The following is a 20769-nucleotide window of genomic DNA, read 5'->3' on the forward strand; positions in this document are numbered from 1 at the left end:
ATTCTTTCACCATACCTATTTAATCTGTATGGTGAACAAATAATACGAGAAGCTGGACTATACGAAGAAGGACGGAGCATCAAGATTGGAGGAAGACTCATTAACAACCTGCATTATGCAGATGACATAACCTTACTTGCTGAAAGTGAAGAGGACTTGAAGCACTTACTAATGAAGATCAAAGACCACAGCTGTCAGTATGGATTACACCTCAGCATAAAACAAAAATCCTCACAACTGGACCAATGAGCAACATCATGATAAACGGAGAAAAGATTGAAGTTGTCAAGGATTTCATTTTACTTGGATGCACAATCAACAGCCATGGAAGCAGCAGTCAAGAAATCAAAAGACGGGTTGTATTGGGCAAATCTGCTGCAAAGGACCTCTTCAAAGTGTTGAAGAGCAAAGATGTCACCCTGAAGACTAAGGTGCACCTGACCCAAGCCATGGTATTTTCAGTCACATCATATACATGTGAAAGCTGGAGAATGAATAAGGAAGACCAAAGAACAGTTGATGCCTTTGAATTGTGGTGTTCGCGAAGAATATTGAACATACCACGGACTGCCAAAAGAACGAACAAATCTGTCTTTGAAGAAGTGCGGCCAGAATGTTTCTTAGAGGCAAGGATGGCGAGACTGTGTCTTACATACTTTGGACATGTTGTCAGGAGGGATCAGTCCCTGGTGAAGGACATCATGCTTGGCATAGTACAGGATCAACGGAAAAGAGGAAGACCCTGAACGAGGTGGATTGACACAGTGGCTGCAACAGTGAGCTCAAGCATAACGACAATTGTAAGGTTGGCTCAGGACTGGGCAGTGTTTCTCTCTGCTGTGCATAGAGTTGCTATGAATTGGAACCGACTCCATGGCACCTAACAACAACAGCAACATAGTTTTTCATAGTAATCTGATATGATTCTTTTAATTTCAGTTGGGTCTGTTGTAATATGGCCCTTCTCATTTCTTATTTGTGTTATTTGCCTCCTCTCCTGTTTTTCTTTTGTCAGTTTGGCCAGTGGTTTATCAATTTTGTTGATTTTTTTCAAAAAACAAGGTTTTGGTCTCGTTAATTCTTTCAGTTGTTTTTCTGTTTTCTATTTCATTTACTTCAGCTCTGATTTTTATTATTTGTTTTCTTCTGGTGCCTGTGGGTTTCTTTTGTTGCACTGTTTCTATTTGTTCAGGTTGTAGGGATAATTCTTTGATTTTGGCCCTTCCTTCTTTTTGGATTTGTGCATTTATTGATATATATTGGCCTCTGAGCACCACTTTTGCTGGGTCCCAAAGTTTCTGATAGGAAGTGTTTTCATTCTCATTGGATTCTCTGAATTTTTTTATTCTATCTTTAATGTCTTCTATAATCCAGTCTTTTCTGAGCAGGGTATTGTTCAGTTTCCAAGTGTTTGATTTCTTTTCCTATTATTGATTTCCACTTTCATGGCCTTATGGTTAGAGAAGATGCTTTGTAATATTTCAGTGTTTTGGATTCTGCTAAGGCTTGCTTTATGACCTATTATGTGGTCTATTCTAGAACATGTTTCATGTGCACTAGAAAAGAAAGTATAGTGGGTTGCTGTTGGGTGGAGGATTCTGTATATGTCTACGAGGTCAAGTTGGTTGATTGTGGCATTTAGATCTTCCTTGTCTTTATTGAGCTTCTTTCTGGATGTCCTGTCCTTCACCGAAAGTGGTGTGTTGAAATGTCCTATTATTATTGTGGAGCTGTCTATCTCACTTTTCAATGTTCATAGAATTTGTTTTATGTATCTTGCAGTCCTGTCATTGGGTGCATAAATGTTTAATATGGTTACATCTGCTTGGTGTATTGTCTCTTTAATCATTACATGTTGTCCTTCCTTATCCTTTCTGATGGATTTAACTTCAAAGTCTATTTTGTCAGAAATTAATATTGCCACTCCTGCTCTTTTTTGATTGTTGTTTGCTTGATATATTTTTTTCCATCCTTTGAGTTTTAGTTTCTTCGTGTCTCTAAGTTTAAGGTGTGTCTCTTGTAGGCAGTATATAGACGGATCTTGTTTTTTAATCTATTCTGCCACCCTGTCTCTCTATTGGTGCATTTAGGCCATTTACATTCAGGGTAATTATGGATAGGTATTTAGTGCTACCATTTTGATGTCTTTTTTGTGTGTGTTTTTGACAGTTTCTTTTTCCCACTTGATTTTATGTGCTGAGTAGATTTTTCTTTATATATTGTCCTTTCCTCATATTTGTTGTTGTTGATTTTGTTTCTGCCGAGTCTCTATTTTTCCCTTGTATTTTATTTTGATAAATAGGATAGTTTGTCTCCTTTGTGGTTACCTTATTGTTTACCCCTGTTTTTCTAAATTTAACACTAACTTTTATTTCTTTGTATCGCCTTATCTTCCTCTCCATATGGAAGGTGTATGATTACATTTCTTAGTCCCTCTTTATTATTTTAATGTTGTCTTGTTTTATATAATAACATCGCTGTTACCCTGTTTTGGGTGTTTTTTTGTTTTTTTATAATCTTGCTTTGTTTTTGTGGATTTCCTCTCTGGGTTGACTTCTGGTTGCTCTTCCCAGTGTTCTGGTCTTGGGTTGATACCTGATATTATTGACTTTCTAACCAAAGCACTGCCTTTAGTATTTCTTGTAGTTTTGGTTTAGTTTTTACGAATTCCCTCAACTTGTGTTTATCTGGAAATATCTTAATTTCACCTACATTTTTAAGAGACAGCTTTGCTGAATATATGATTCTTGGTAGGCAATTTTTTTCCTTCAATTTTTTAAATATGTCATCCCATTGCCTTCTTGCCTGCATGGTTTCTGCTGAGTAGTCCGAGCTTATTCTTATTGGATCTCCCTTGTAGGTGACTTTTCGTTTATCCCTCACTGCTCTTGTAATTCTTTATTTTTGGTTTTGGCGAGTATGATTATAATATGTCTTGGTGACTTTCTTTTAACATCTACCTTACGTGGAGTTCGTTGAGCATCTTTGATAGATATCTTCTCATCTTTCACAATATCAAGAAAGTTTTCTGCCAACAAATCTTCAACAATTCTGTCTTTATTTTCTGGTATTCCTCCCGTTCTGGTACTCCAATCACTCATAGTTTATTTCTCTTAATAGAGTCCCACATGATTCTTAAGGTTTCTTCATTTTTTTTAATTCTTTTATGTGATTTTTCTTCAAACATATTAGTGCCAAGTGATTTATCTTCGAGTTCAGAAATTCTAGCTTCTACTTGCTCAATTCTACTCCTCTGACTTTCTGTTGAGTGGTCTTATTCTGTAATTTTATTTTTAAACTTCTAAATTTCTGATTGCCATCTGTCTGTGGATTTTTCCAGCTTATTAAACTTCTCATTATGGTCCTGAATAATCTTTCTAATTTCTTCAGTTGCTTTACCTGTGTGTTCCTTGGCTTGTTCTGTGTATTGCCTCTTTTCCGTTCTGATGTCTTGAAGGGTTCTGTATATTAAACTTTTGTATTCTTCATCTGGTAATTCCAGGAATGCACTTTCATCTAGAAGATCCCTGGCTTCTTTGTTTTGAGATCCAGTTGAGGTGATCATGGTCTGTTTCTTCTTGTGACTTGATATTGACTGTTGTCTCCGAGCCATCTATAAGTTATTGTATTAGTTTATGCTTGCTTACTGTGTCGTAGCTGCTTGCTTTGTTTAGTTTTGGTATACCACTATGGGTTGCTTGAGTGAGCTAGCTTGATTATTTTCACCCTTGGAGCTGTTGTGTCCTGTCCTCAGTTGGCTATAGCTGTTATGAGATATATCAGTCTAGGAGTCCATTCAGTTTTCTTGTATGAATTCAGCTCAGGTTTCCAGGTAGCAGATCAAGTGTGTGGTACAGACTCTGTCCTACAGTCTTAGAGGGGCAGAGGTGATTGGCGTATATACTGGTATCTGATTGTAGCAGGGGTCACACTCTGAACAAGGCAGGGGGCTGAGAACCGACCCTCACGTGTCTCTGAGGAAAGTGCATCTCTGTTCCCTAGAGCGTGCTGGTGGGTGGGTTCTGCAGAGGGACTATGGGCACCCACCGTTTTTGGTTGTAAGGACTGGGCGGTACCAGTTATCTTTGAGCCCCTGTCACGGATGGCTTGGTGCCCTGAGTGGAGCTACGAGTACTTAGGTTCCTGATGTGAGTAGGTGAGGACCTTGTTTAATAGGCAAAGTAATGTCAAACATCAAACACCCACCTCTCAACCGCACAGCTGAAATGGTTGGAGTTTGCCAACAAGGGCCTATTCTCCTGAAATAGGTCCACACAGGTCCACGTAGAAGGGAAGGGTGCTCAAGGTCCACAAATGGTTTACGGCTGGACAAGAGCCGCTTCTGTCCTGAGCTCCCCCAGTTAATGGAGCTAGCAAATTATCTTTTCCCCCCAGTTGGAAATTTTTTCCTTCGCCAAGGCCAGGAGGATGACTCTAGGTGCTCACCAGGGTTTATCTCAGGCCCAGGGATTCAGCTGCTGAAGCTGGCTTGGGTGTGTGTGGGGGGGGGGGCACGGTAAAATATCCGCAAGTACTTAGCTTTTGCTGAGAGTGCCGTTCTCGTGTTTCCAGAAGGTTGAATAGGCTGTGTGGCTGGCTCCTTCTCCCTGAGGAAACTGTGGCTGAAGGCTAGTACCAGCGTGCTGGCGCTGTCACCGCTCTGGAATGGTGCCTGAGGGGTGCCCACGATTCAGGTCTGGTAACTCTTGTCCACTTCTGAACGGTCTCTTCCTCCCCCTGCCCCTCAATTTGTTGTCTAATCTTGCCTTTGATGCTCAGGGCTCCCAGCTTGTCACAAATGTACTCGTTTCACTTGTTTTTTCGGGTCTTTGTTGTAAAAAGGGCTTGCTGGAAGTGTCTGTCTATTCTGCCATCTTAGCTCTGCCCTTGTTGATTATTTTTTATTGTTTTTCTATTCTCCATTTCATTTATTTCTGCTATGACCTTTATTATTTCCTTTCTTCTGGTGGATGTAGCCTTCTTTTGCTGTTCTGTTTTTGTTTGTTCAAGTTGTGTGGCTAATGTTTTGATTTTGTCCCTTTTTTTCTTTTTTTGTTGTGTGCATCTACTGCTATAAATTGACCTCAGAGGACTGCCTTTAATGTGTCCCAATGTTTTGGTATGATGTGTTTTCATTCTCATTTGCTTCTAGGAATTTTTTTTATTCCACCTGTGATTTCTTCTTTTACCCAGTGGTTTTTAAGCAGGGTGTTAATTCAGTTTCCTTGCAATTGACTTTTTTCTTTACTCTTCGTGTTGTTAATTTCTACTTTGATGACGTAAGGGTCAGAGAAGATACTTTGTATTTTCTCAGTGTTTTGGACTTTGTCCAGGGTTGCTCTGTGGCCTAAAATGTGGTCTGTTCTAGAGAATGTGCCATGTGCGTTGGAAAAGGATATGTATTTTGTAGGTGTTGGATGGAATGTTCTATATATCTCTAAGAAGTCAAGTTGGCTCATTGTGGTCTTCAGCTCTTTGGTATATTCGTCGATTTTCTTTCTAGATGTTCTGTCCTAATTTACTGAGAGTGGTATGTTGATGTCTCCTACTATTATTGTGGAACTGTGAATTTCTCTTTTCAGTGTTGTTAGAGTTTGTTTTATGTATTTTGGAGCCCTGTCATTGTGTACATAGATGTTTATTATGGTTAAGTCTTCATGATGAATTGTCTCTTTAATCATTATATAGTGTCTTTCTTTGTCTTTTATGGTGGATTTTGTTTTAAGGTTTGTTTTATCTGAGATTAGTGTTGCCACTCCGCCTCTTTTTTGGTAGCATTTGCTTGATATATATTTTTTCCATCGTTTGATTTTTAATAAATTTGCATCTTTGTTTCTAAGGTGTGTCTCTTGTAGACAACGGATTGATGGATCCTGTTTTTTAATCCATTCTGTTACTCTCTTTCTCTTTATGGGTGCATTTATGCCATTTACATTTGTGTAATTATTTATAGGTATGAGTTTATTGCTGTCATTTTGTAGCGCTTTTTTTGTGGTGCTAACATTTTCTTTGTTCCTCTTACTCTTCTGCGCTGAGTTCTTTTAGTTTGTGGATTTCTTTTGTTTTTGTAGATTTTGTTTTTATTGAGACTTTGTTTTTCTTTTTTATTTTGACGAGTAGGTTTGTTAACTTTCTTTGTGGTTACCTTGAAAGTTACCTTTATCTTCCAAGGTTTGTACCAGTCTATTATTACTTGGTATCACCTTACCTTCTTCTCCATTAGAAAGTTCTATACGTACACCATTTATTCTCTCTTTTCATGTTCTGACATTGTTATTATTTACAAATTAATGTCTTTGGTTCCCTATTGCAATTCTTTTGATTTTCGATAGTCTTTTAGAGTTCATTTCCTAGGCTGCTATCTGCCTGGTCCAATCTTGTGTCATAGATTCAGGCCATGATATAATGTTGTTTGTTCCCAGACCAAAGGACTCTCTTTAATAATTCTTGTAAGTTTTGTTTTGTTTTGTTTTTACATATTCCCTTAATTTCTGTTTATCTGGAAATGTCCTAATTTCACCATCATATCTGAACTAAAGTTTTGCAGGTTACGTTACTCTTGGTTGGCAGTTTTTTTCTTTCAAGGTTTTATATATGTCATCCTATTGTCTTATTGCCTGCATGAGCTTAGTCTTACTGTTTCTCCTTTGTATGTGACTTTTTGTTTTTTCTTGAGCTGCTCTCAGGATTTTTTCTTTGTCTTTGGTTTTAGCGAGTGTGATTATGATATGCCTTGATGTTTCTTTTGGAGTCTATCCTGTATGGGGTGTGTTGAGCTTCTTGGATGGTCGGCTTTTCATCATTCATGATATTAGGGAAGTTTTCTGCCAGCAATTCTTCAGTGATCCTCTCTGTGTTTTCCTTTTTCTCTCCCTGTTATGGAACTCCAATCACTCACAGATTTTTGCTTTTGATTGTATCCCACATGATTCTCAAGGTTTCTTCATTTTTCCTCGTTCTTCTTTCTGATTTTTCCTCAGAGTTGTATCCAGATAGTGGCCTTCAATTTCACTGATCCTGTCTTCCATTGTTTCAAGCTGTTCCTTGGCCCTTCTCTTACAGTGCCCATTTCTGAAATGTTATTTATCTTTTGGGTTTCTAATTGTTGTTTTTATATGATTTCTAGTTGTGAATTTATTTCGGCATTTTCTCCCTGTATTATTTTCCTGAATACCTCCTTTTTTTTTGGTCTGTATTTTCCATGAATTTGTCTGCCTTTTCTGTAAAGTTGTCTATTTTTTCCTCATTTTGTCTGCTTTTTGCTTCAACTCTTGGACAGCTCTGAATAGTGGAGATTTGAATTCCCTGTCAGGTACTTCTAGTGCCTTTTCTTCTACTAGAAAGTCATCTGGTGTTTTATCTTGGACACCTACTGGAGCCATGCTGTCTGAGTTTTTTAAATTGTCTGCTGTCTTCAGGACATTCAGCAGTTATTTTCTTCATTTCTTGATTGTAGATTTTTTTGTTTCATCCTGCTTTGGTATTTGGTTATGTCTGAGCAGACGGGCTGTGCGTTCTTTGTTGTTTGTTCGTCTGTAGTCATGTTACTTTTCACCTCCTTGTCGAATGAGCAGGGGCAGTCACTTAGCTGTGGTGCAGCAGGGCAGGTCCAGATGAAGGGGTGGGGCTGAGATGGGTTGTTTGTGGCACATACTAGGGCTGACATGGTAGGCCAGGAATTAGTGCTGGGCAGGTTCTGCTAAGCCATGCCTGTGCTGCTCAGGGGTGTGATGTTCAGTGCATGGGTCCACGGTGTAGATAGGCAGGAAGGAGTGGGGGGTTGTAATGTGTGGAGGTAATATGGGTATGGGAAATTGAAGAGAGAGGAGAAAGAAACAGGAACCAAAACAAATAAACAAAGGAAAGAAAAAAGTGCTAAGGGAGCTTCCCATTGGAATGGAGAGATGAGAAACCGAGAAATGGTGAAAAGTAAAAAGGGTAAAGAAAAAAACTAGATAAAAATTGGAGGAAAAAAAAGAGAAGACCCCAGGGGTCCCACTGGTGTGGCTGCGAAGACTGGGAAAGTGGCTCCTAGCTGCGCAGTATAGCCTGGCTAGAGGGGGTATAGACATCACACAGCACCAGGTATTCAGGAGACATGAAAAGAAGCTAAGCATAGAGAGACAGGAACTGAGAAAGGGAAAAAGAGGAAAAAAAAAAAAAAAGGAAAAAATGCCTCCAGGGATCCCACTTACACGGCTGCATAGATTGGGGAAGTGGGTCCTATGCTGTGCAGTGCAGCCAGGCTAAAAGAGGCCCCCAAGCCATGAAAACAAACAAAAGAAAACAAGCAAAAAAAAAAAGCCCCAGGGATCCCACCAGCGTGGTATCAGTGGCCAGGGCAGTGGTTCCCAGTCGAGCTGGGCTTCACAGCCTTTCAAGAAGAAGCACAGATGGCACACGGGGCCAGGTGTTCATGAGAAAGGAGGGGGATATGGTGGGAGGCACAGAAGAACCCAAAAGAAGTGGAAAGAAGCAACACCAGCTCAGGGAGGCAGCCAGTGTAGGTGGGGCAAATCTTAGTGGCCTGGGGCCAAAGTAGTTGCCTCAAGTCAAGAGACTGTGGCTGGCAGGAAGCAGAGGAGGCCAAAGGGGGTGGGAGGAGAAGGGTGGGGTTTAGAAAAGCCCTTGTTACTGGGTGCTCTGTCTCCTTCTAGAAGCTACTTCAAGCTGCTTTCCTGTGCTCCCTGTCCACTGATCCCCAGTAGGAATCCAAGGTGGCGAATATGTGCTGCGTTAGCTGATAGGGGACCTCCCTGCATATCTCTTTTTGTCCTCCTCTGTCACTTTCTATTCCATTCAGTGTTTGGCTGAGCTCTTTATCTTGTCATTTGTCACTTTGGGTTCCAGGAATGATCTTTGTCTCTGTTTTAGTTTTTCTGGTCTTTGTTGTGAAGGGACGCCATGGTGCTTCTGACTGTGGCGCCACATTGGCTGGAAGTCCAGTAATGATACTTTTTTACTTAACCTCCTAACGTTAATGTACAATGTATACTTAACACACACACACATAGAGACAGAGAGATTGATTTTTAAAAGGCAAATTATTATAAGTCTGAGACTAGAGGAAGAAGAGTTATATTACCACTACATTAACATAAAGAAATTAAGCATTGAAATATATGCCATTCTACTTACCAGGAATTCTTAACCCTGTCTATCTGTGTTTATTTTTGATGAAAGAAAAATTAGCTGTTAGACTTTATTCTTTATTAATAAGAATAAAATGGAAATTAAATTATTCTCATCCTCTAAGGCTGTGACAGTAGAGAGAACCATAAGCCAGAACTCTTTATGCTCTGCCTCTGTTAGAAGTTGCATCTTCTTATATCAGTAATTTGGTCTCAGTATATCTGAGTCTTTTGCTGTAAAGGTTATAAAAAAGTGTTCAAAACGACCAGCATCTTAAAGATAAGGTAAAGTATTAATCTGACTTAGAGTGATTCTAGATCAGACCTGTCTTCTCTTTACCACATACTTGGAAAATTGAACATGTTGACTGGATTCAGGGACCTGATTGCCTGTGATTTACTTTTCTAGTCCTTCATGGTGAAATATTTGGGACATGTGTGTGTGAGTATGGTTATGTATATATGTACAGCACATGTGTATTTGCATGTGTAGACAGATGGATAGATGTACAACTCAGAAATAAATGGTTTCATGAAACAGAATAAAGCACAGAAACAGACGCATGTGTGTATGACCAGAGAGAGATTTCAAATCAGTGGGGAGAGGTTAGGTTAGTGAGAAGTTTTTCATTCCCATTGTGTGAAATTTTTGGGGGGAAAAATTCTGGATGTATACAAACAATGGATTAAAATTCTAAGTATCAATATCTAAAATCATTAGAAGAAAATGTAGGAGATGTTTTTAGTAATTTTATGGGGGAGGAAGTTGTTAGAAAATAAAGAAATTGGGCAAGTTTTGTAATAGCTCGCCTAAGATGTTTATTTAAGTGTCAGAAAATTAGAATATTTGGTTTTAAAATAGGGAATCAAACTGTAGGACAACTGATGGAATGTAGTCATTGAAAAGGATAAATTTTGTTAATAAAGATATCATATAAAATACTGTCAGTGAAAATAGGTTTTTGATTTATTAACCATGTTTAAATGGATATTTAAAAACGAGAGGCAAGTGTAAACAGTATAGACTTCTTGAATTCTTTTTCTTTTCTGTACTTTCAAGTACATTAAAAACCATTGAGAAGGAATGATTTAATGACATTTTATTGAAATAATCCTAACTTTTTCATAGTGTTTCCATTTTTGATGAAAGCGTTCTCTGCCTTACAAGGTGTAATATGAAAAGAATTGATAGAAGAAAAACCTTAAATGTTCTGTACGTATCAGCTTATTAGATATCGTAAGAAAAGTATCAGTTGAAATCTGGAGTGAATTAAAATATTTCAGTTTTAAGTTTTTAATTTGAAGATGTGAGGTGATGGCTGAACAGCAGTTGAATCTACTATTAGTGGAAAGGTTTTAGTGAGCAAACTTTGACTTTTTGGCAACTGGTATTAACAATTTGAAAACATACATTCTAGGTGTTTTGATTTTGTTTTGGCTATCAAGGAAGATGAAGACTTACAGTAATTAAAAAATGGTATGATGAAAAAAAATTTTTTTAAACGAAGTGGTATAACTCTGAACTTATATTGTCTAACCAGAACTAATAAAATATCCAGATAGATGCATCCTTTTACATTTGCCGCCTTAGGAGGCCATACTTGTATAATAGCTAAGACTTATTGAGAGAGAAAGTGTGTGTGTGTAAGAGGGAGGAAGAGATGTTTATTAGAAGGGGGCATGACAAACTGCTCTAATGGGGCAAACTATTATTTTCTGGTTTCCTGAAATCTTTCTTCATAGCATAGGATTATGTGATTGACTTTAATTTGGACAGTAACATCCCCTGTTAAATATTTTATGTGTAGTTTTTGATTTATTGTTGTACGTGTTAGGAAACACTTCAGCAAAAATAGTAGCATAGCAGCATAACTAGGAGATGGGATATCCTTATTAATGATATAGCGTTTATAGTGACATTTACAGTTTCTCTTTCAAAACTATAAGCATTTACTGCATGATGGATTATGGCAAAATTGCTTTTTCTGCAGAAAATTTCACTTCTTGCAATTGAGGACTTAATTTTGGGTGTCAGAAATGACAGTTTGATTCCATAAAAGATTGAAGTATTTGAAATGTGCCCTCTAGAACACAAGTCGGCAAACTATTTTTGCATGGCTTGTGAGTTTAGAATGTTTTTTATAGTTTTAGGTGGTTAAAAAATGAAAAGAATAATTTTGTGGCATGTGAAATTTAAATTTCAGTGTTCATAAATAAAGTTTTATTGGAACACAGCTGCTTTTGTGCTAGAACAACAGATCTGAGTAGTTGTGACAAAGACCGTATATAGCATTCTTACCACTTTATACTGCTGCTTTGGTTCACTACAGATTTTAGTGCTGCAGTTATAACTTGACAGTATTTTGAGTACCACGTGAATTGCCAGTCTGCAACATTTTATTTTAATTTTGTCATTACCAATGTATATCCATCATGTCAAAACAAAAGGAAAAACGTAGATTTTGAATAGCATGCTTTTGCGGCACAGTAGAGTGTGGATTATTTTGTTATTGAATTAGATAGCAAAATAATGTGCTCATTATGTAGTGACACTGTAGCTGGTAAGGAATGCGATATACATTGAGTACTCATCACTATATTCCCAACTCTGAGAAAAGCAACAGAACAGTTAGAAACTTTAAAGTGGAGTAACTTACCACAGCTTCATTTCTTCATAAAAATAATAAATGAAAATGAGGCTGTTACCAAAATAAGGTATTAAATGGTTCATTTGTTGGCCAGGCACGGAAAGCCAGTTACTAATGGTGAGTTCATTAAATGGTGTTTATTTGCAGCAGTCAAGGAAATATATCTAGAGAAAATAAACTTTTTTAAAACTGTTAGCCTTTTGGTAAGAACAGTTGATTTAAGACTTGAGGACGTTGGAAACAACATCAGAAGTCAACTTAAAAAACAAGGCAAATGAGTTTGAGTAGTTTTCCTGGGCTCTTGATGAGTCAGCAGATGTTATTGATACTACTCAGTTGTTTATTTGAAGAGTCAATGCTAAGTTAGAAGTGACTGAAAAATTAGTCTGTGGAACAGCTACAAGTGAGAATATTTTCAGAGTTGAGAAAACACTAAGGGTAACATGAAGTAGAATCTGCTAAGATGTGTTATAATTCATGGTGGTAAAAATATGTGTGGTACAGAAAAAGGCTTAGGCTTGGTTGGACAAATTTAAAAAGCTTGTAAAAATGTAAGATGTTCAAAGTCTATGGTTAGTCATTGTGGGTATGCTTATTATATTGTACATTTTATTGTATGGTCCAACCATAAAATCTTTGAATCCATCATGTGTTATTGAATCAGTACTGTCAAGGCAACCTTCACTCACTGTCATGGACTTAACCATCATCAGCTGCGTGAATCTTTGGTAGAACTTGAAGCTGACCATCCTGTCTGGCTTAGCAGTGGTAAAGCTTTATTGCAATTTTTGGAGCTTAGGGCAAAGATTGAAATTTTTCTGAACAAAAAGCACCGCTGTTACCAAACAATGATTGGTTTTGGAAATTAGCTTTTTTTTGTAGATTTGACGATGTTTCTTAATGAATTTAATTTAAAATTACAAGGCAAAACTGTGCTTACGTATGAAACTTAGGTTTCAGTAAAATCATTTTCGATGACAATTAATGTTGGAATCACAGGTAATATGAAGCGGGTTTATACACACTTCGTGCCGTCAAAGCAGTGAGCTCCTCATTCCCACACAAATTGGCATGGATGTATTTTCCAAGCTCAAACTACAGTCCCAGCATAATTTTTCAGACATTGATGCAAGTGCTATGTCTGATACATTTCAAAATCCATTTAATTGTCCAGTTGAGGAACTTCCACCTAACCTTGAATTGAAGGGGATTCATCTGCAATGTAATGACATACTAAAAGGCAAATATCAAGAGAAGGATCTAATCAAATTCTGTAGCTGCTTTCCAAGTAATGAATATGACTAATTAAAGTCATATGCTTGTGGATTGTTATCAGTATTTGGTAGTGCCTATCTCTGTGAAAAGGCTTCAGAGATGAAATACATAAACACTCAATTATAGATCAGCATTGACAGATGAACATTTCAGTCAATTTTGATGATCGGAAACCCAATTAAACATAATGTTATCCCTCCTCAAAAGAATTCCATTCTCCTTACAAGTAGACCTGTATTTTTAAAAATTGCACTCAGTTATTATGTTTTTAATTTGTCAATAAAAAGTTTGTCAAAATGTTCTTGGTCTTATTATATAAATACCTACATAAAATAAGTAAATAAATGATTTTACCTGTTGATCTGCAAAGACTAAATACTTATGATCTGGTCCTTTACAGAAAAAGTTTGCTGACCCCTTCTCTTCAGCAGTGCTTCTCAAACATTAATGTACCTAGTAATTCCCTGGGAATCTTACTAATATGCAGATTCTGATTTGGTAGATCTGGTGTGGGAATCTTATTAATATGCAGATTCTGATTTGGTAGATCTGGGGTGGAACCCAGGATTTTCCATTTCTGATGAGTATCCTGGTGATACTGATACTGCTTATCCATGAACTGCATTTTGAATATCAAGACTGGTAGTCAAGGTTAGATTTTAGACAGGGGTACTAACAGTTGCTAATCATCTGTATGTGCCAGGAATTATATCAGGGATTCTTGCATATATTACTTCTTTAAAATGTTATAAAAACTTTTTAGAAGGTGTTAGGGATCAAGGTAGGTTGCGTCCCCTAGGAAGAGTTTTCAGTTAGAAGCTCATTTTTAAAGATTTTTCTTGAGTGCGTAGCTTCCTCTGGGACTTCATAGGGGAGGGTCGAGGTCCTAGAGGAAGCTATACATATGAGAAACAAAAACAATGGGAGACAAAACACACCACAGTATTGTTAGCTGGTCCAGGTCAAAGTAGGACTTGATGGTCTTATCCTCCCTGATAAGTTCCAGTGTGCTGTCGATCAGTTATCAAGCCAGAATGGGCATACTGTATAGCACATACATTTTGCAAATACTTTCTCCCAATCTCTTGCTTGCCTTTTAATCTTTGTGTGTCTTTTGAACCTGCAAAATTTTCAAATTTTTATGAAGTCCAGTTTATTGATTTTTTTCCCTTTATACCAAAAAACCTAAACCAATTGCCTTTTTTGTGTGTGTGTCCTGTTTAACAAATCTTTGTCAAACCCAGGTTCAGTGTATTTTCTCCTATATTTATTTTTCTCGGAGATTTTATAGTTTTAGCTCTTACATTTAAGTCTATGATCCATTTTGACTTAATTATTTGTATGCAGTGACGTACAGTGAGGTATAGGCTGAGATTTGTTTTCACATGCATGTGTAGCATCATTGGTTGAATCTTCATTGAGTTGCCCTTTCACTTTTGTTAAAATCTGTTGATCATAAATATGTGGCTCTGTTTCTGTATTTTTTTGTTTCCTTAATCTATATGTCTGTCCTTTGGCTTGTTTTGATTATTGTCCCGTAACTATGCTCTTCTTTCTCAACATCATTTTGGCTATTCTATATTTGTTTGTAATTTATTTTAGAATTTTTTATTTTATTGTGCTTTAAATGAAAGTTATAAATCAAGTCAGCCTCTCATATAAAAACTTATATACACCTTGCTATGTCCCCCTAATGAGACCTTATATACATCTTGCTGCTGTCCCCCTAATGAGATAACACACTCTTCCTTTCCACGCTGTATTCCCTGTGTCCATTCACCCAGCTCCTGTTCCCCTCAGCATTCCATCTCCCGTCCAGACAGGAGCTGCCGACATAATCTCATGTGTCTGCTTGAGCCAGGGAGCTCACTCCTCACCAGTATCATTGTCTATCCTACAGTCCAGTCCAATCCCTCCCTGAAGAGTTGGGTTTGGGAATGGTTCCAGTCTTGGGCTAACAGAAAGTCCAGGGGTCCTTCTAGTCTCAGTCAGACCAGTAAGTCTGGTCTTTTTACTGGAATTTCAGGTCTGCATCCCACTGTTCTCCTGCTCAGTCGCGGATTCTCTGTTGTATTCCCTGTCAGAGCAGAAATCGGTTATAGCCAGGCACCATCTAGCTCTTCTGGTTTTAGGCTCATGTAGTCTCTGGCTTATGTTGCCCTTTCTGTCTCTTGGGCTCATAATGACCTTGTATCCTTGGCGTTCTTCATTCTCCCTTGCTCCAGGTAGTTTGAGACCAATTGATAGATCTTAGGTGGCCTCTTACTAGCGTTTAAGATCCCAGATGCTACTCACCAAAGTGGGATGCAGAATGTTTTCTTAATACCTTTTGTTATCATTTGCTTGTGATTTTTAGAATCAACCTTGTTAACATCTTCCCTCCAAAAAAAAAAAAAAAAACCCTGCTGAGAGTTTGATTGGTACTTGATAGAATCTATAGGTAAATTTCAGGAGAAATGCCATATTAACAATACCAAGTCTTCTAATTCATGGGCCTGGTATCCCTCTTCATTTATTTACATCTCTTAAAATTTTTTATCAGTGTTTTGTAATTTTTAGCATACAGATCCTGTATATATTTTGTTAAATTTACAGCCAAGTGTTCCCCCCATCCCCCCAATCGTCCTCTTCCTTCTTTTCCTCATCTTCTTCTTTTCTTCTTGGGATTACTGTACATGGCATTTCAAAAAAATTTTTTTGATTATCAGTTATTCAGTGCTAGTGTATAAAAATACAGTTGATTGTTATACAGTCATGTGTTGCTTAATGTTCACGATTCGTTCTATGAAATAGGACATTATGTGATCTAGATGTTGTGCAAACACCATAGGTAGGACCCTGTAATCAAGGTAAAATGCTTAGATTTTATTTGAAGGACAATGGGAAGTTTTGTAGGGTGTTAGAGAGGGGAAGTGAGAATGGCGTGTTCTGATTTGAGTTTTTAAACAGCTCAGAGACTCTTCAGGGCAGCTGGGTGGCCTAGGCGAGGGAGGAGGCTGCTGGATTAGTCCTGGGGAATGGTCATGGCAGACTGAGGTGGGGTGGCAGCAGAGGGATAAGCAGAAATACTTGGGTTGTATTTCAGAGGAGATTTCACAGGAGTTGTTTTTATTATAAGATACGCATGTTGCATACGGGAAGCTGCTACATACGCTACGTCCCATTCTCTGATCAGGTTGTCTGAACTCTGTTACAACCTTACGGGACCACAGACGTTACCTGGTGCATGACTGTATATTGACCTTTTATCTTACAACCTTACTAAAATCTCTTACTAGTTTCAGGAACTTTTTTATAGGATTTTTTGAATTTTCTGTATAGACAATCATGTTGACTGTGAGTAAGTGAGCTTTTGATTTCTTCCTTTCCAGTCTGTATGTCTTTTATTTCTTGCCTTCTTGCACTCGCTAGAACCTCTTACAAGATGTTGAATAGGGATGGTGAGGGGGAGGACATCCTTGCCTTGTTCTAAATCTAAGGGAAAGACATTCAGTTTTGGTTTTATGCTGTTTATGTTAACTTCGGTTTTATGATTTTGCTTTTAGGTTTTTCATAGATGCCCGTTATCATGTTGAGAAGGTCACCTTCTTTTTTCTGGTTTGCTGAGACTTATCCTGCATAGGTGTTGAATTTTGTCAAATGTTTTTTTCTTCATGTATTGAATTACCATGGGTTTTTTTTTTTTTTTCTTTTTTTTTTTAGTTTGTTAACAAGGTGAATTACACTGATTGATTTTCAAATCTTGAAGCAGCTTTCCATTTCCAGGATAAACTCAGTTGTGATGTATTATCCTTTTTTTATATTGTACTTTTGATTTGTTAATATTTTATTGAGAATTTTGAAGTCTTTGTTCATGAGGGCAGTATTGGTCTATAATTTTCTTGTAATTTCTTCATCTGGTTTTGGTTTAGGAGTGATGTGGACCTCATAAAATGAATTTGGAAGTGTTTCCTCCTTTTCTATTTTTCGAGTAGATTGCATAGAATTGATACTGTCGCTTCCTTAAATATTTAGTAAAATTTGTCAGTAAAGCCATTTTGTTTTGTTCATTTTCATTTTTTGTGTGTATGTATGTGGAAAGATAGTTCTAGTGACAGAACGTAGAAAGTAGTCTATTTGGGGGCATAGTTAGATTAAGACAATGAAACTTGTGTTTGGTTTGAGATATACTGAGTTTGGAATGATGATGGGACAAGAAGAAATTAGTTACACCATGATACTTGGTCAGTTTTAGTTCCCACTTGGCTACTTAAATTTTAATGACAGCTCCAAGGTGACTTCTTGGAGCCACTTCTATTTTATTATGCAAGGGTTCTGTGAAGATCAAATTTGAGAAGGTAGAGAGTTTTGGCTAATAATAGCAGATACTTGCAGTACTTTCTCTATTCCTGGCACTCTTCTAAGCACACTCTGTATAAACTCAAAACAAAGATCTGTGGCATAAGCACTATTATTTTTGCTCCCAATTTACAAATACAGAAGCGGGAACGAAGAGAGGTTAAGTAACTTGCCCAAGATCACACAGCTAGTGAGACTAGGTTTAGTGTGGTTTCAGAATCCCTGCTTTAAATACTAGTCTCTTCTACTGAATACAACTATTATTCGATTTACACACCAACCACTAATGCCAAAGATGAAGAAATTAAAGATTTTTACCAACTTCACTTGTCTGAAATTGATCAAACATGCAATCAGGATGTATTGATCATTACTGGTGATTGGAATGTGAAAGTTGAAAACAAAGAAAGATCAGTAGTTGGAAAATATGGTCTTGGTGATAAAAACAATGCTAGAGATTACATGATAGAATTTTGCAAGACCAAGAACTTACCCATTGCAAATACCTTCTTGAACAACATAAACAGCAAGGCAACTATACACATGTACCTCGCTGGATAGAATATGTAGGAATCAAATCCTGTACATCTGTGAAAGAGGTGATGGAGAAGCTCAATATCATCAGTCTGAACAAGGCCAGGAGCCGACTGTGGAACAGACCATCAACTGATCATATGCAAGTTCAAGTTGAAGCTGAAGAAAATTAAAACAAGTCCACAAGTGCCAAGGTACAACCTTGAATATACCCCATGTGAATCTAGAGACCATCTCAAGAATAGATTGAGGCATGGAACACTAATGACAGAAGACTGGATGAGTTGTGAAATGACATCAAGGACATCATACGTGAAGAAAGCAAATGGTCATTGAAAAGACAGGAAAGAAAGACCAAAATGGATGTCAGAATAGACTCTGAAACTTGCTCTTGAATGTAGAATAGCTAAAGCAAATGGAAGAAACAATGACGTAAAAGAGCTGAACAGAAGATTTCAAAGGGTGGCTCAAGAAGACAAAGTAAAATATAATGAAATGCGCAAAGACCTGGAGTTAGCAAACCAAAAGTGAAGAACTTGCCCAGGATTTCTCAAGCTGAAAGAGCTGAAGAAAAAAATTCAAGCCTTGAGTTGCAACACTGAAGGATTCTATGGACAAAATACTGAATGACACAGGAAACATCAAAAGAAGATGAAAGGAATACACAGAGTCACTGTACCAAAAAGTCGACATTCTGCCATTTCAGGAGATAGCATATAATCAAGATCCTGTGGTATTGAAGGAAGAAATCCTGGGTGCACTGAAGGCATTGGCAAAAAACAAGGCTCCAAGAATTGACAGAATATCAATTGAAATGTTTCAACTAACAGATGGAACACTGGAAGCACTCACTTGTCTAAGCCAAGAAATCTGAAAGACAGCTACCTGGCCCAAATACCTGGAAGAGATCCATGTTTGTCCCCATTTTAAAGAAAAGTGATGTAACAATGTGGAAATTATTGAACAGTATCATTAATATCAATGCAAGTAACATTTTGCTGACGGAACTATCAGGAATTCAAGCAGGATTTAGGAGAGAACATGGAACAAGGGATATCATTGCTGATGTCAGGTGGATCGTGGCTGAAAGTGAAGAGTACCAGAAAGATGTTTACCTGTGTTTTATTAACTCTGCAAAGGCATTTGACTGTGTGGATCATAACAAATTATGGATAACATTGCAAAGAACGGGAACTCTAGAACACTTAGTTGTCCTCATGCAGAACCTGTACATAGAACAAGAGGCAATTGTTTGAACAGAACAAGGGGATACTGTGTGGTTTAAAATCCAGAAAGGTGTGCATCAGGGTTGTATCCTTTAAAAAAAAGAAAAATTTTTTTACACCATACTTATTCAATCTGTATGCTGAACAAATAATCTGAGAATTCAGACCATATGAAGAAGAATGGGGCATCAGGATTAGAGGAAGACTCATTAACAACTTGCAATATGCTGATGACACGATCTTGCTTACGGAAAGTGAAGAGGAGTCGAAGCACTTACTGATGAAGATCAAAGACTACAGCCCTCAGTATGGATTACACCTTACCGTAAAACAAAAATCCTTGAAACTGGACCAATGAGCAGCAACATGATAAAAGGAGAAAAGATTGCAGTTGTCAAGGATTTCATTTTACTTGGATCCACAGTCAACATCCATGGAAGCAGCAGTCAAGAAGTCAAATGAGGTATTGCATTGGGCAGATGAGCTGTTAAAGACCTCTTTAAAGTGTTAAAAAGTGAAGATGTTGCTTTGAGGACTAAAGTGTGCCTGATTCAAGCTAAGGTATTTTCAGTAGCTTCATATACATGTGAAAACTGGCCAGTGAATAAGGAAGACCGATGAAGAATTGATGCCTTTAATTGTGGTGTTGGCAAAGAATGTTGAATTTACCATGGACTGCCATAAGAATGAACAGATTTGTTTTAGAAGAAGTACAGCCAGAATGCTCTTTAGAAGTGAGGATGGCTAGACTTCATCTCATGTATTTTAGATGTGTTATCAGGGGGACCAGTCCATGGAGAAGGACATCATGCTTGGTGAAGTAGAGTGTCAATGAAAGAGAGGAAGACCCTCAGTGAGAAGATTGACAGAGTGGCTGCAGTGACGGGCTCAAACATAGCAATGGTTATGATGATGGTGCAGGACGGAACAGTGTTTCGTCCTGATGTACATAGGGTCGCTGTGAGTTGAAACTGACTAGAGGGCACCTAACAACAACAATAACTGCTTGTCTAAAATAGAAGCAAGTCAGAATTTAAGCATGGTAAATGGAACATGGGAGCCCTGGTGGCACAGTAGTTAAAGTGCTCTGTTACTAACCAAAAGGTCGGTGGTTTGAACCCACTGTCCACAGAAGAAAGAAGTGATAGTCTGCTCCTGAAATGATTACAGCATTGGAAACCCTATTGGGCAGTTCCCTGTCCTGTAGGGATGCTATGAGTTGGAATCTACTTGAGGGCAGTGGTGGTTTTTTTTTTTTTTTTTTTTTTTAATGCAGCCATTAATGCAAAATCTTTCTAAGATGTAACAGTGTATTTACTCTGCTGTTCTGCTTTCTACTGTCAAGTCTCTGAGAGTTTATAAGTAACAAGTGTTATCTGTCTAGGTATCATTCTTAAATTTTATTGAACTGGTGAAGATACGTACTCCTGTGGATTTAATGATTTGAGGGTAGCGGCAGTGAGGTCATGTAGGGCATTATAAAAATACAAATTTGCATGGCCTTTGTTTTCTTAAAGTATCTCACTTGCACATATTTTTAAAATGTGATGTAATATTTTCAAATGATCCTGTGCCAGGGAAAAATTGGTAAGTTTATTATACAGCAAAACCTCACTG

General features: G+C 37.7%; 1 protein-coding gene across 2 annotated transcripts in view; it reads left to right on the top strand.

The window, feature by feature from the left end:
- Positions 1-20769, top strand: part of TLK1 (tousled like kinase 1) — a 136693-nt gene that overhangs the window by 30956 nt on the left and 84968 nt on the right. Inside the window, exon 1 of one of the 2 annotated variants that reach the window (XM_023542860.2) lies at positions 4575-4694. The exons of the other annotated variant lie outside the window; for it this stretch is intronic. The gene's annotated coding sequence lies outside the window, so the exon portion shown is untranslated. Of the gene's footprint in view, positions 1-4574; positions 4695-20769 lie in introns of those variants that run through there. 2 annotated transcript variants of the gene reach the window in all.

Source organism: Loxodonta africana, chromosome 6, assembly GCF_030014295.1.
Source record: "Loxodonta africana isolate mLoxAfr1 chromosome 6, mLoxAfr1.hap2, whole genome shotgun sequence".
In the NCBI taxonomy this organism is placed as follows: Eukaryota; Metazoa; Chordata; class Mammalia; order Proboscidea; family Elephantidae; genus Loxodonta; species Loxodonta africana.